Below are 15,682 nucleotides of genomic sequence, written 5' to 3' on the forward strand. Positions count from 1 at the left end.
CTTTTTTTGTCTCATTGTTTAATGTTGCGTTTTGTTTTGCTTGTGTTATCCTTGTTTAATGTTGCGTTTTTGTTTTGTTTATTTTATCATTGTTTAATGTTGCGCTTTGTTTTGCTGGATTTTCTCATCGTTTAATGTTACGCTTTGTTCGATAGGATTAAACTCGGTTTTTTTCCTTCGTGTTGTTGCTAGATTTCGGAAAAGTTAAAGTAAAATGTTGTAAGTGCGCCCCTGTGGGAGCTAGGTGACAATCAGGAAGTCGTGGGGTTGTTTAGTAAATTTCTGTGGAAGCTACGGTTATTTAGAGCCGTTAGCGGGGACGGACCTTAGTCTTTGCGGGAGCGGCGTCGGGATGTTTTCGTGAAGCTTCCGCCGACGGTTATGGAGACTTTGGGGTTTTGTCCGGAAACGGTTGGTTGGGGACGGCGGACCTAGGTCTTTGCGGCTGCGGTCTAGGAATGCTACTCGTACGACCCCGAAACGCTCTGTCACTCTTGCTGGGTCGGTGAAATAGTCTGACGTTCATTAATAACCCGAATATCTATAAGCGTCGCTTGATTTCAAGATGATTCAGATTATTCTTCTGAGTCCCCTCGCAGCCGAAAGTTTGTTACCTCCAGCTCTAAGCTCCCGAAGGCGTACCTTGACCGCGTAGTTCCAAATTAAACATTGTTTTGTCATTAATCGAATTGTAAAATATGAGTAATACCTGGGATACGGTTTTTGAAGAGGGTTTTTCATCCGTCCCTGTCTGTAATAATTTGTTTACTGGTTTTGCAAGCTTTAACTGTCATTTTGTCTGTCATGTGCCCGTTTTTCTGTTATGTTAAATATTGTTGCATTCATCTTGTCGTTTATCTTTGTGATGTAATCAAGTAGTTAATTTCTTGTACTTCGTTAAACTTAATTTCTGTCCTTTGTATTCGTTTCAATTTCTTTTTCATCAAAGTTATTACAGACATTTTTAATAAAAGGTATTTTGCGTCCCTCACATGTGTGTTTTATTTGCGGCACTCTTCCAACTGGAACCCTCACCGTTTGCATTCCGAACCTTTTCCGCCAAAAGAAAATCACAACGTAGGGCTCCTCCGATTCGATGACGATCACGACCACATTTGTTACCGTTTTGCGCAGGTTCAAATATTTGGCGGAAAAAGTAATGTATTCAAATCATTACAATGTTTTATGTTTCTTTTATTTTTAGTGTTTTTTTTTAATCAATAATTTAACCCAATATAAAATTATTAATTCTATGGCGAGGGGGGCGAGGGGTACGGGAAATCAATTGTACAATAATTACAGATTCCTATTTCCACTCCTCCATTTTGTGTCTTAGTTCCAAGAGACAACTACAGATGGCACCAGAAAACGTTGTACAAATTTACTGAAAGAGACAGCCATCTATACCCTTCTTAATCTATGAGTGGAATTCTGTTTCCTGTCAACAGTGTCATCTGTCATGTCACTCATGTCATCCAAACATCCACTCAACCGTAGACTCAACTCAGACACAGACAGCCACGTTTGTCGTTGCCCATGCCCACACAACCGTTCATCTAGTATTGTCACTAGCCACGTTTTCCACACTGGAATTGGACATTGGATAATACACGGTCATTATAAATTATTGTCCCATCGCAGTTGGCGTTGAAAACCCACACAAATTTTGGATGTGCCGCCTGTGGTTCGCAACGTTAGACAAACTATAGTAGACAGATTGCCACTACCGCCAGACCTCCATGCGCCTCTCACGAACATAGACTAAAGATATATATACTGACTCACGAAGCTCTAATTTCCCGACGCGCATACATAGACAAATAAACCCTACGGGAGACGAGTTCAGACGAGTTAGAAGATAGGAGCAAAAGAGAAATAAGAAATTTGGTACAACAGCGACCTCATGCGCAACAGGCCTGCGCGTCTATTGAAAATAGTATTTCTGTTGAACTACAAATGAAAACAAACAAACTGAGCACTTGTATAAAATGGTGAAAGTAGCCGATATTCGTGCTTGAAAATTAAATTGCAATAGGTACTCACCTAGATCTTACCAGGTAGTGGGTACAAATAAGTTAATTTTTGAGTGTTGTGTTAATCGATATTATTTATTATTGTACATTTTGGTAAGTACTGTCACTAAGAAATAATAATGAACGTGCATTAATTTGTAAATTGTGCTAGGTGATGCGATGGTGATTTCTGTCGTACTTTATTTGGTGGAATTCCACGACCACAATGATGAATTTTCCAGTTCTGAATAGGTACCTACATCTGTCATTCCCGTGGAGGGAGAAAAGACTGGAGATGGCATTTCCTATGCTTCCCATGTTAAAAATCCGAACCCTCTAAAAGCACGTGCAACAACCTTTTATGACCCAGTCCACAATGCGCTAGATAAAGAAGGACAATGCGCCTGGAAGGAAGCCTTCGCCAATATTTTGGTTGTTTCTAAAATTTTGTACGAAATCGATAAATTTAAATCGATAGATTTTTCCCGCCGACATACCGGTGCTTCTGTCTGTTGTCAAGGGTGGTGCTGCAACTCGTTTCCAAATTTCAGCCTCGGGTTAACTCGTCTCCCGTAGGGTTTATTTGTCTATGCCGACGCGGCACCCCCCACTATGCACCACTTGTCAAAATGTAAGAGTAAATCATATTAAAAATTAAAACGCCGACTACACCTGACCTGACTTCACCTGATCTGAAAAATGATGCGACAGCGTCCTTATATCGAAAATAACTATTATTTTGCACGTTTGAACCTGATATCTGGGGCCGCTGCAATACCTGATCACAAAACCCGACCTGACACGTGACGAAAAGTGGGGGGGTGCCGAGTCGGGATTTTAGAGGTTCATCAAGTTCATCCGTGGAGGGAGAAAAGACTGGAGATGGCATTTCCTATGCTTCCCATGTTAAAAATCCGAACCCTCTAAAAGCACGTGCAACAACCTTTTATGACCCAGTCCACAATGCGCTAGATAAAGAAGCACAATGCGCCTGGAAGGAAGGCGAAGGAAGCAATTGGCCTAGCGTCTATATTCAGAAACCTTTAATGACTCTGTAGTTTTCGCGGGCCGGTACACTTATTTGAATTAGTGCCATCTCCAGTCTTTTCTCCCTCCACGGTCATTCCTGTATTGAAGGCTGTGTCCAAATATCCAAAATTTAAGTAGAATAAGGTGATATAAATTGTGATGTTGTGATTCTGAATCTTAAAAGTATCTAATGACAATAATGGCATCAAAAAAGACATATTATTCTTGTGCTGTTTCAACGTGTCTTAACAAATTTGTAACTGCAAGTGGGCTAAAACCTACTAAACATTTTTTTGCAATCCCAAACGCACCTCTTGAGAAGAGAAAAGCTTGGTTTGATGCAATAAATTTTAATCAAAGCGCAAAAATTGATGACAATTGTATAGGCCGAAAATATCTTTGCGAAGATCATTTTTCTGATGAGTGTTTCTCAAATACAAATAAGAAACGCTTAAATAAATTTGCAATACTTACAATTTTTAACAATAATAAAAATATAAAAATTATAGAAAATATACATTTATCAATCAATAATACTGTTCCAGCAGAAATGACAATCAATTCAGGGGTACGTTCATATACGTCGCTCGAGTGACACACTGAGCACACAAAAGACACATAAAAGTGACACACAAAAGATCGTTCATAAATGTAACTGGACACAATCTAGATGTCAGTGGCGGCTTGTCAGGTGAGGCAACTGAGGCCGGGCCTCATCCTCATTTAAGCATGAATTTAAATAAAAATTTATTTTTAAGAATTAGTATTTTGCAGATTTGTTTTTATATTATAATTATTTTATAATTTAATATATTTTCAAACTAGTAAATCCTAGCAAGAATATCAGGAGTAGTATCCAAAGCATTTATTTTGTTTTCTGTGTTCCACTGGAGAGCGATAAATTTTAAATCCTGCGCTCCCAGTGCAACGGGAAATATTCAAATATTTATCGTCGCGCCGCATCCACTAGTGGCCACGTCAATCACTACGAATCGAGGCCGATCTTACATCACCATCACTTACGTCACTTTGCGCATGCGTATTATGGTCTAATTCCAGCGAAAAAAGACTCCCATTGAATGGTTTATGGTCTCCCGGTGAGCATCGTGGACTCTCGTACTGCAATTTTGGCAGCATGCATTGAGCTACACCATATTTTTTAACGCGCGCCTTTTAACCAATAGGAAATCATCCCCCAAAAATGACGTAAAGATCACGCCAGTTTATTACTCCAGCGGGCCGTCGCGACGCGGCGTCTTCGCGCCAACTAATATAATTCAGTAACAGTTTGAATAATAATTTGTTCTGTGCTGGTCACCTTTGTGTCATTTTCCGTGGTTATTTTGATTTGGTTAAGTGCACATTTTTGATTTTTGGTAAGATAATATAGGTAGATCAACCATCAAACATTAATCCCCAATTTGATTTAGTTATGTCGTTGTTAAATGTTCCAAAATATGCACCTCACGCCTGGCCTCACCTCACCCAGAGGTCACGAGCCGCCACTGCTAGATGTCCGTCTTGTCGTTCATAAACATCACCCTAACAACGCACGGGGTGTACTAAAAACGCCGTACTACAGAGACCGGCGAAAAACGCTCCACGGAGTAATTTGACATTTGTCAATTTGAATTTATATAAATTTCTTATATTTAAGCAGTTTTGAGTGATTTCAAGTTTCAAGGGTAGGTACCTATAAATTAGTCATGGAAAAAATCTCACAGTTATTCTAAAATGTTGTTGAAACTGTTGTGCTGTAAAATTAACGACTACTCTTTCGACATAGTTTTCAATGCGTTGTGGAGTATGAAGTTTTCTTTTTTTTCTTATAATAAGTATTGCTACTTCGTCTTCATCACTATCCTCGTATTCATCACTTTCTGACAAATCTGTTGGAATTTGAAAGAGCAATTGTGCTCCCAATGTTAAAGCAACCGTAGTCAAAATTGTGTTTTCCATTACTACATAAGCAGGAAACAATACTAACAAAGATGCCACAGGTTAGAAACGAACGCTCTGAATCTTCTATTACACCGATAATCGTTCAAAAATGATGCAGCACTCTAGCGTCATTTTGACATTAAAACGGATCACTCTGACGTCAGACGCTCTAACAAAATTCAGACTTTATGAACGCACTCCTGACATTTCTTTTGAGAGTAAGTCTAATGAAATTCGAAAGTCACCATGTAAAAACGTTCAAAAGCGGCGTTTGTCCCCAGAAACGCCCAGAAATGACACCAAACGTTCTAAGCGCTTTTCAATATTAAAAGAAATTAATTGCAGAACGGTATCGTAATTGACTCCCAGGAAGAAAAAAATGTATTTTCTAAATAGAAAAAAAATCCAAATTTGCAAACTAAACAATATTTGGAATAAATCGAAAAATAAATTAAAAAGTTTAGCAAAATTTTCGGCCACCTCGTCATTTAAAGAGTTGCAGCAAAATCTAAACGCAGCTGGAGTTAATTTCATCCGATCGCAATTTATAAACTGCAAAAGAAAAATTAATACGTGGACTCCTGCCGATAAAGCTTTTGCACTCGCGATTTATAAAAGAGGACCATTAACGATTTTTTTGTTCGACACTGTCAGAATTTGAGAATGTTATCCTGTGTGAACGGATTTTGATAAATTTGACAACTTGTCAAAACGAAACGTGAAGCTAATTTTAAAGATTTTCAGCGATTTGGAGCCTTTGGGGGGCTCGTCGAATAAAAAAACGTTGTATTCAACTCGTTCTTGTGTAATTTAGGCTTTTTTGGCACTCGTGAACCTTTAAAACTCTCGTTTCATTCAAGTTTTAAACTGGCCCACTCATGCCAAAAAAAGCCCAAATTGCACACGAACTCGTTAAATAAACTACTATATGCGACAGTATGAATGGTAATCTGCGTTATAAGTTTGGAGGAAATTCACTTAGATGTTCTATAACAGATAAGTCCCGACACAATTTATTCTGGGAAAGTATAATGCAGAAAATTAGTTCTTGGCAATTTGAATGTCCAAAAACTGGTCAAATTGTTGATGTTAAAATGAAATTTCACAATGGGTGGATAAATAATATTCGAGCATTTCGTGAATTATGGAAAATTTGTATTTTTATTACACCGCTCTTTAAAGTCATTGTAACACGTATCGTACTGCCGTTTGGACTTTTCTGGTATTAAATTGGACACTGCACAATCTGCAATAATTTTTAACTCCAGCACCAGATAGAAGTGCTACTACAAATCAGTTATGCTAGTGCGTCATGATCTGTAAGTTACGAAAACGGCGAAGGAAACGCTAAACAGCTGGAAAACCTTCAGTTTGACAAACTGACGCATCAGTCATAATGACAATAAATGGTCGCTTGTATTGACTTTTTTGAAATGTCAGAAATTTGCCGGCCTAAATTTATTGTCCGCCATAGTACACCTTGGCTACGAAATCCTTTGACGACCTCGAGATTGTCTTGTCTCGGCCGCAAAGCGGCCTTGACGACAATTTTTCTCTCGGTTCATCAAAGTAGGATTTCGCAGCCTTGCTATACAAATAACTATTATTGCGTTCAATTGTCATAAATTCTCATTTTTCTCCTTTGTAAACTGCCTGCTAACTGCTCTAAAGCAAAAAATAGCAGATAACCAACCGTTGCCCTAGACAACACATTCAAAGTGACAATTCTCGAAAAATTTGTCAAAACTGTCAAAAGCAAATGCGAAATCATTTTAAATAGATTTGGAAGCTTTGGGGCGTCGTTTCAAACAATAAAAGTTTGTATGCAACTCGTTTCTGTGCAAATTGGGTTTTTCTAATTGCCCGAGAGGCCAGATTGAAATACGAGCGCAGCGAGGATTTTAAGGCCTCCAGGCGCTTATTACCACTTCTTCAAGCTAATAAAATTCCCACTAATCTTCAACAAACATTTTGAAGATAACCTTTTTCCTCTTGACCAAAACATATATAAACTCGCTGACCGTTTATTTGCAAGTCTTATATTTTTTGATGCACCAACGAAAATGTCGCGATACTTTGCCTTGCTTTTCCTGGGATTGTGCTCGACCAAATGCGGTAAAAACATTGCTATTGGAAGAAATTAAATGTTTGTTACATATTCTCTTGCAGCTCTCACAATAAACTGTCATGCAACAAACATTACTGCTTTACTAGAAGGTAATATACAACAATCGAGACATGACTTGGTAGACTGCAATGTGTACATGACCAACATGATGGGAGGGCAAGGATATGGCAATAAAAATGTATCAACAAACTTAGATTTTCGTTGTTATACTGTTGTTGTTGACACAGGTAGGTAGTGAAAATATCGATGAATTATTTAAACAAATAACTTTTGGTATTTTACAGACACATCTGATGTAGTGGTCAAGGGGTGCATTCTAGGTGGTTGTGGTTTCACGAAGGAAGCTTTGAAATATATGGTACGAAGCTTTCAAGGGTCAAGGTCTAATTCGATTCAAGGAGTCGAGTGCAAGTTGTGTAATAGTGACGGATGTAACTCGGCAAATTCCATATAAATATTTACTTCTTCGAAAAACAGTCAAGAACAAATTGCATTTTTTGACCTCTTGATAATAATACAAGTGATAACACCTGGACAGTCTTCTTTCTGCAGTAGCGATGAAACTTGCAGTCACAAAAACTAAATCATTAATAAGCACCACAAAGGACTTTAATTAATTCTTTCCAAAAAAAATCTGGAGGTAGGGGAGCACAAGCAATAATTCAAGTGGTTATTTCCTTTTGTTTTTTTCATCCAGTGAAAAAGAGTTGAATTACAGCACGAGCAAGTAGGTATTACAAAACAGAAAGGAGCACGCAAATAAGTTGCGACCCTCCATACAACCTTGACTTAGCTCCAAGCGATTTCGTTTGGAAAATAATGATAACGCAGTATCAAATCGTGGTATCAGCAGAGTTGAACCATTTTAAAAATAAAAATTCAAAATATGTTTAATGAAATTGCAGAATTAATTCTTCGTGTGTTGAAATAAAGGGTAGAATATTTTTTTAAATGCTTTCAAGAAATTCTTAACAATTAGTCGATAGAATAAAATTTTGTATGCAACTCGTTTCTGGGTAAATTGGGCTTTTCTAATTGCCTTCGAGGCCTAAATACCCTCGCTACGCTCGTGTTTTAATCTTGTCCCTCGGGCAATTAGAAAAGCCCAATTTACACAGAACCTCGTTGCATAAATAACTATTATTAATGTTTTTTGAGCATTTTATACACAAGCTGTTTTGGTGATTACTGATTATTATTAAATGTAGGATTTTTTCCCTCAACCTGAACCCTCCACCACCCGGCGGCACGGCAATTTTGCCGGAGTACATACACTATTACGGATATTACTATCAAGTAATAATGTAGGATTTTTTCCCTCAATATTGTTATAGTCATTTTGTATTATTTATTTCATTATTTTGTATACTCGTAGTTTTAGTCGCGGTTTTTGAAAACTATTTTATGTGCAATATTGACTGTTTTATATACCTCGTGTAAAAGGATTTAATACATTTTATACTATATTATATTCTTTGTTGTTATTTGAAACTTTTACCAATATTTTGGTTGTTTCTAAAATTTTGTACGAAATCGATAAATTTAAATCGATAGATTTTTCCCGCCGACATACCGGTGCTTCTGTCTGTTGTCAAGGGTGGTGCTGCAACTCGTTTCCAAATTTCAGCCTCGGGTTAACTCGTCTCCCGTAGGGTTTATTTGTCTATGCCGACGCGGCACCCCCCACTATGCACCACTTGTCAAAATGTAAGAGTAAATCATATTAAAAATTAAAACGCCGACTACACCTGACCTGACTTCACCTGATCTGAAAAATGATGCGACAGCGTCCTTATATCGAAAATAACTATTATTTTGCACGTTTGAACCTGATATCTGGGGCCGCTGCAATACCTGATCACAAAACCCGACCTGACACGTGACGAAAAGTGGGGGGGTGCCGAGTCGGGATTTTAGAGGTTCATCAAGTTCATCCGTGGAGGGAGAAAAGACTGGAGATGGCATTTCCTATGCTTCCCATGTTAAAAATCCGAACCCTCTAAAAGCACGTGCAACAACCTTTTATGACCCAGTCCACAATGCGCTAGATAAAGAAGCACAATGCGCCTGGAAGGAAGGCGAAGGAAGCTATTGGCCTAGCGTCTATATTCAGAAACCTTTTATTACTCTGTAGTTTTCGCGGGCCGGTACACTTATTTGAATAAGTGCCATCTCCAGTCTTTTCTCCCTCCACGAGTTCATCAGATACTCTGGCGCCACCTATGCTCCATTCTTTATCTTGGTGAGCAGTGTTGCCAACTCGTGGGAAATTTCCCATTTCGTGGGGAAAATTAAGAAAAGGGGAAAAGGGGAAAAATATGATAATGTCGTAACTTGTGGGGAAAACAAACACCGTCAACAAGAAAGTACATATTTAATTACTGATAGGCAAATATCATTTTAAAATTTGAAACACGCTATTTAAGATTTACGAACAAGTGAGTTAGTCGTTCTGTGACTTACTGAAGTTCTGTGGTTGGCAGTGTCCAGCTCGTAGAGGGAGTATATATTGTGCTCATACTCCATACTCCCTCCACGATCTAGCTCCAGTGCCTCCAGTGTACCAGTCTCCATGGTGTCTGTACTCTAATTCTGAAACTCTCAATTCTGTGGTAATTTTAACCTGAAAGTTCGACGTACGAGGATCCGTGGTACGAGGCACGAACTTCGCAAAGACAAATTAAGTGCCTTTATTTATAATACAAAATAAAAAGGGCGAGTAATAGCGACAGCGAAATCGAACAGAAAAAAAAAGAAGTACAATCACAAACGAAAAGTATTCCAAGAATCGTGGCTGCAGGATCCAGTTCTGGGAGTGTTTGTTGAAAAAATTGAGGATATTACAAAAGTCAAGTGAGCATTAACATTTAGCATTATATCGAGCGATCAAATTAACTTGCAATCGAGTCATCCATGGATTGGAATCCCTATATCTTTTGCAGTTGATCTGTCTATAGTTCATTTTTTAATGGTGTAGAAAAAGTCAGGCAGCCCAATATACCTACAGTTATCAATGCTGACTAGATACCTTAGATTCATTTATAATTGATATGGATCCACGATGCCGCTAAAAATTCTGTTTGTCAAAATCTCCGTCAGTCCGCCAAGGTTTTGACATTTGATAATAAATTTTAATTAAAATGAGAAAATGTGTTTAATAATGTGTTTAATCTAGAATTAATGAATAAAAACAACAGTAAATTAGTAAATATGTAGAAACAATAATTAACGATAACTCAGACATATTATTGATTTAAAAAATCAACTCTCATTTTCGAATTCTTCCGGTTAATTCGAATCTTAATCACACTCTCCAAGGTGTATAATCAGTGGTTCCACAGTCACTTCAATACGCACATCCAACCCCAACCTTAAGTTCCGGATGTTCATCACAGACATGTTTCTAAATTTTCAAAATCATGTTTTTTTCGAATACGGATAAGGACGATTTACTTTTTCGTTGAACATAATTTGTTCTGTGCATCTCATCCATAATAAAGTATAAAAAGCCTTGACCAAACTTGCCTTTAAGTTAATACCTAATTGACAGTGACACGACTTGATATTAATGCATTTATTGTGGCATATGGCATCGTGGATTGAAGTAATTTACAAAATTGAAATAGGAATGTAGTGAACTTTTTATTGCAGAATTCTTTGAGGAAAACTTTGAGAGCAGGGAAAATGATACACAGATTCTCAAAAACGTTAACCGTCACATTTATTTATGTAAACAACTAAACAAAACTACATTCTCTCTATGGCTACTCAGTATTAGAATCTAGACTACTAAATTGTCTCCCTGTAACACGCGCAAAACAATTATTTTAACACTCTCACCGTTTCAGCGTGTTAAGTAGGGTATTCGATTACATTCATACTAGAACATAAACGCTTGAATTTTTCTTTTGTCAAGGCTTTCGTAAAAATGTCAGCCTTTTGTAGTTCTGAAGGAACGTACTCGACTTTGATTTCTTTAGCGTTGACTTTTTCACGAATATAGTGATAACGAACATCAATGTGTTTTGTACGCTTGTGAAATTCAGGATTTTTGACTAGTTTTATGGCACTTTGATTATCAACGAATATCACAGTTGCTTTTTCACATTGAGGTCTGATATCTTTCAGCAACTTTCGTAACCATATTGCTTCCCGAGACGCAACCGACGCTGCAATATATTCTGACTCTGTTGTGCTCAGTGTTACAAGCTTTTGCCTTTGAGAGCACCATGTGACAGGACCATTTGCGAGCTCGAACAAATACCCGGTTGTTGACCTTCTTGTTTCGATATCATTCGCATAATCCGCGTCGGAATAACCAATTAACTCACATGCTTTTTCGCTACAGAAGTATTCGATGCCATACTCGATCGTTCCTGACACATATGAGATAATTCGTTTTACTGCGCGCCAATGCTCGTCATTGTGATTGTTCAAAAACTTGCTTACTGTATTTACTGCGAAAGCTATGTCTGGACGCGAAACTACGGCCAAAAACATTAAGGATCCGACTGCTTCACGATAAGGCACATTTTCAACCTTTTTGTCGTTCTCGAGCACAGGATAAAGAACAACATTAGGATCAATCGGAACACTAGCTTTCTTTGCTTCACTCATTTTGAATTTTGAGACAATTCTTTTTGCATATGCACTTTGGTGAATGAACAATTTTTGTTTCGCTCGATCGCGCTTGATCTGCATACCTACAAACATGCTAGTATCACCGATTGTGATTTTGAAAGTCTCATTCAAACGCCCGAGCATGATATCAAGCGTATCAAGAGATTTTGCTGCAATCAAACCATCATCAACAAACAATGCTAAATACACGGACTCATTTCCGACATTTCCTACAAAAATACATTGGTCTGCTTCAGTTTCTTTAAAACAAAATTCGTGCAAGAATGCACTAAACTTTTTATTCCAGCACCTTGGTGCTTGCTTCAATCCATATAGGGACTTGTTCAGCTTACACACGGCACTTTTTCGCGCACTTTTGCTCTGCTTTTCACCACTTAGACCTTCAGGCACTTCCATGTAGATCTCCTCCTCGAGCTGCCCATGAAGGAATGCTGTCTGTATGTCGAATTGCGCCAACTCAAGATCCTCTGCTGCCACGAGTGCAAGAAGCACTCTTATTGAGTCGTAGCGTACAACTGGAGCAAACGTTTCATTGTAGTCAACACCTCTCTGCTGCAAGAAACCACGAGCACACAGTCGTGCTTTGTACCTGTACACATCGCCCTCGGGATTCCTCATCAGTTTGAAAACCCATTTAGAGTCGATAGTTTTGACTCCGGGATTTCGTTCGACCAGGGACCAGGTACCATTTTCCTGGTGAGCTTTGAGCTCACTGTTGATCGCGTCGATCCACTGAGGTGCATCTGCACCTTGTGTAGCTTCTGAATACGTCAGGGGCACGTTATACTCTGCAACGTTAGACTCATACCGCGTTGGAGCTCGCAGATTCGCTCGATCTCGCAGGGTTCGTTGTGATGTTTCTTGTTGAAGCTCCTGTACCTTCATATCTGCAACTTCTTCGGTAGATTCTTGAAATTCATCCTCTTCTTCTCGTTCATCTGCGTCTTCTGTTCGCTCATCGACTTCTTCGACATTTGGAAATATTATTTCCTCGTCATCTTCATTTCTTACGACACTTTTTGTGCTGCCAACAGTTTCATTGAAGACAACATCACGCGAAACAGATACTTTCTTCGACACAGGGTCAAACACTCGGTAATTTGACGATTCTCCATCGTAACCTACAAATAGCATCTTCTTTGAACGTGGCTCTAGCTTCGTGGTCATCTGCTTCGGGATGTGAACAAAAGCTGTGGAGCCAAACACACGCAAGTGTTTTAAGTTTGGCTTTTGTCCGATCCAAAGTTCATACGGTGTCTTTTCTTCTGGAGTACTCGATGATCCACTTCTATTCATCAGATACACTGCCGTGTTTACAGCTTCTGCCCATAAGCGGCGTGGTAGGCTTTTCGCGTGTAACATCGTTCGTGCTTTCTGGACGATGGTCTTGTTGTCGCGTTCTGCTCTGCCATTTTGCTCCGGCGTATACGGGGCAGTATTTTCTCTCTGAATTCCTCGAGATTTCAGGTAGTGATCCAGAGATTTGTTCTGGTATTCTCTGCCATTGTCGGACCTCAGCACTCGAATTCTTCGTCCGCACTTGTTTTCAACCATTTTGTCCAGCATCTTCAGTTTCTCGACTACGTCGCTCTTATGTCGAAGGAAGTAGACAAAGCGAAAACTTGTGGCATCGTCCTTAAACAAAACATAATAACGTGCTCCACCAAGAGATTCTACGGACATCGGTCCGCACACATCCGTGTGAAAAACTTCGCCAGGTTTCGTCGCAGCCCGTTCGCGCACTTTGTTGAAGACTTTACGCTGCGATTTTCCTATTTGACATGGTTCGCAAAATACGTCGTGCTTTTCTGATAGCTGCACGCCATTGACGAGGTTTTTGTTTACCATTTCGCGCAACGTACGAAAATTTAAATGTCCCAGTCTTTCGTGCCAGACACGTAGGTCACTTGTCGACGCGTTTGCTTGAATATTACTACGCGCATTTTTAACTCTAAAAACCATGCGATAAATTTCGTTTTCTTGTTTTACACCGAATGCTAGCAACTCGTTGTCACCGTGTATGTTTACATAGTCACCTTTGAACAGAACCTCGAGACCGCGCGTGGTACACATACCTACCGAAAAAAGATTCTTTTTCATCTCGGGTACGTAGAGAACATTTTCTATTCGCGCGTTTCGCCACTCATCGTTGACGCACTTTTCAATGAGCACTGTGCCTTCGCCCACAATTTTGCACTCCTTGTTGTCACCTAAAGAGATAGTACCACCATTAGTGAGCACTCTGTACTCGGAAAACCAATCGCGTCTTCGTGTGATGTGTCTTGAAGCTCCACTGTCGGTAATCCAGACATCTTCGTTACGGGCATTGCGAACTTCGTTGATGGCACTGTCTAGCAACTTAGTGTTGCTCTTGTCACACATCTTCGACTGTTGTCGGTGTTTCTCTGCTACGAACGCGCAATCTCTTGTATCTTTACCTGCGCTACCATTTTGATTTTCGTTTTTCTTGCTTCTGCACTCGCGAGCAAAATGGCCTCTCTTCTTGCATTTGTAGCACTCGACGTCCTTACGCCAGTCCAACTTCTGTGATTTCCCTGTTGCGTTCTTCGCGTCGTTCTTCTTGGCTGCGTTTTTCTTGTACGCAGAAAACGCGCCAGGTCTCTCGTCCTCAGCAGTTAGACGAGCTTCTTCACGGATGAGACGCTCTTGAAGATTATTCAGCGTTTGCTGCTCTGGTGATACACTGTCCCATGCCGTCTGAAAAGCTGCATATTTCGACGATAAACTTGCGAGTATTTTGGCCATTATCGTCAAGTCCGACACTGGTTCTCCCACGTCCAGTAATTGAGCAGCCATGTTTTGTACTTTCGCAACGTGCTGTATGATACTGTCTCCCGGAGACATTCTGTACTCGTACAGCCTCGTCGTGAGCAGCAGTTTGTTCGAAGCGGACTTCTGCTCGTGCACGCTCGTCAGTTTTTCCCACATTTCTTTGGCCGTTACACAGACCAAAAGCGGTTCAAGCTGCTCGCTCTCAATCGTCGTTGAAATCAGGAACATAGCTTTTGCATTGTCCTTGATCCACCTCGCGATATCCTGACCGACACCTTCCGGTTTCACTCGCGATCCGTCGACAATGTCTCGAATACCGTGCGCGACAAATAACGCATTCACTTGGAATTTCCAACTTTGAAAATTCGTCCCGTTGAATTTCGAAACGTTTCGCGCCGAGATCTCGTCAGACATTTTCGTATTACTCGCGAGCACTTAACTTTTGTCGAGAAGGATTAACTCACTAGCCGTATGGCTACAGCGTGCGCGACTCGTTTTTGAGACGCTCACAAAGTTTTTCCTCTAAGTGTTTTCAGCTCAGTTAACGATATCTGGGCCCATAACCTTTTATTGCAGAATTCTTTGAGGAAAACTTTGAGAGCAGGGAAAATGATACACAGATTCTCAAAAACGTTAACCGTCACATTTATTTATGTAAACAACTAAACAAAACTACATTCTCTCTATGGCTACTCAGTATTAGAATCTAGACTACTAAATTGTCTCCCTGTAACACGCGCAAAACAATTATTTTAACAGAACTATTGGAAGTGTATATTGGGCTGCCTGACTTTTTCTACAGCATTAAAAAATGAACTCTAGATCTAACCCTAACCCGCGTTACAAGCTGTATTTATTGGAGCGTGGAGTTCAAGTAACAACATACGATTTCGGATTCATGGATAACTCTGATAACTCGATTACAATTTAATTTGATCGCTTATAAACAAAAGTAATAAGGTCTAAAAGTAGCAATACTTTCATTTCTGTTTTTATTTTAGGTGTAAAGTTTGCAAAAAATAATTGCTGCTGGCAAAAGTGAAATACAGAAACATGCAGAGGGAAAAACACATACTAAGAAAATGAGAGCAATTAATTTCCACCAAACTATTGACAACTTCTCAAAATCTGAAGATTC

At 39.4% G+C, this 15,682-nt stretch overlaps 2 long non-coding RNA genes across 2 annotated transcripts; one reads left to right on the forward strand and one right to left on the reverse strand.

Moving 5' to 3' along the window:
• The first annotated feature begins 6,980 nt into the window (after positions 1-6,980).
• On the forward strand, positions 6,981-8,579 carry LOC138129124 (uncharacterized). The gene is made up of 3 exons (XR_011159101.1): positions 6,981-7,097; positions 7,152-7,337; positions 7,395-8,579. It is a non-coding gene; the product is annotated as an uncharacterized lncRNA (long non-coding RNA).
• Positions 8,580-10,806: 2,227 nt separating this feature from the next.
• Positions 10,807-15,300, reverse strand: LOC138129003 (uncharacterized). The gene is made up of 2 exons (XR_011159002.1): positions 11,650-15,300; positions 10,807-11,594 (listed from the first exon to the last, which is right to left on the reverse strand). It is a non-coding gene; the product is annotated as an uncharacterized lncRNA (long non-coding RNA).
• Positions 15,301-15,682: the final 382 nt, after the last annotated feature.

This window comes from Tenebrio molitor, chromosome 4 (assembly GCF_963966145.1).
Source record: "Tenebrio molitor chromosome 4, icTenMoli1.1, whole genome shotgun sequence".
NCBI lineage: Eukaryota > Metazoa > Arthropoda > Insecta > Coleoptera > Tenebrionidae > Tenebrio > Tenebrio molitor.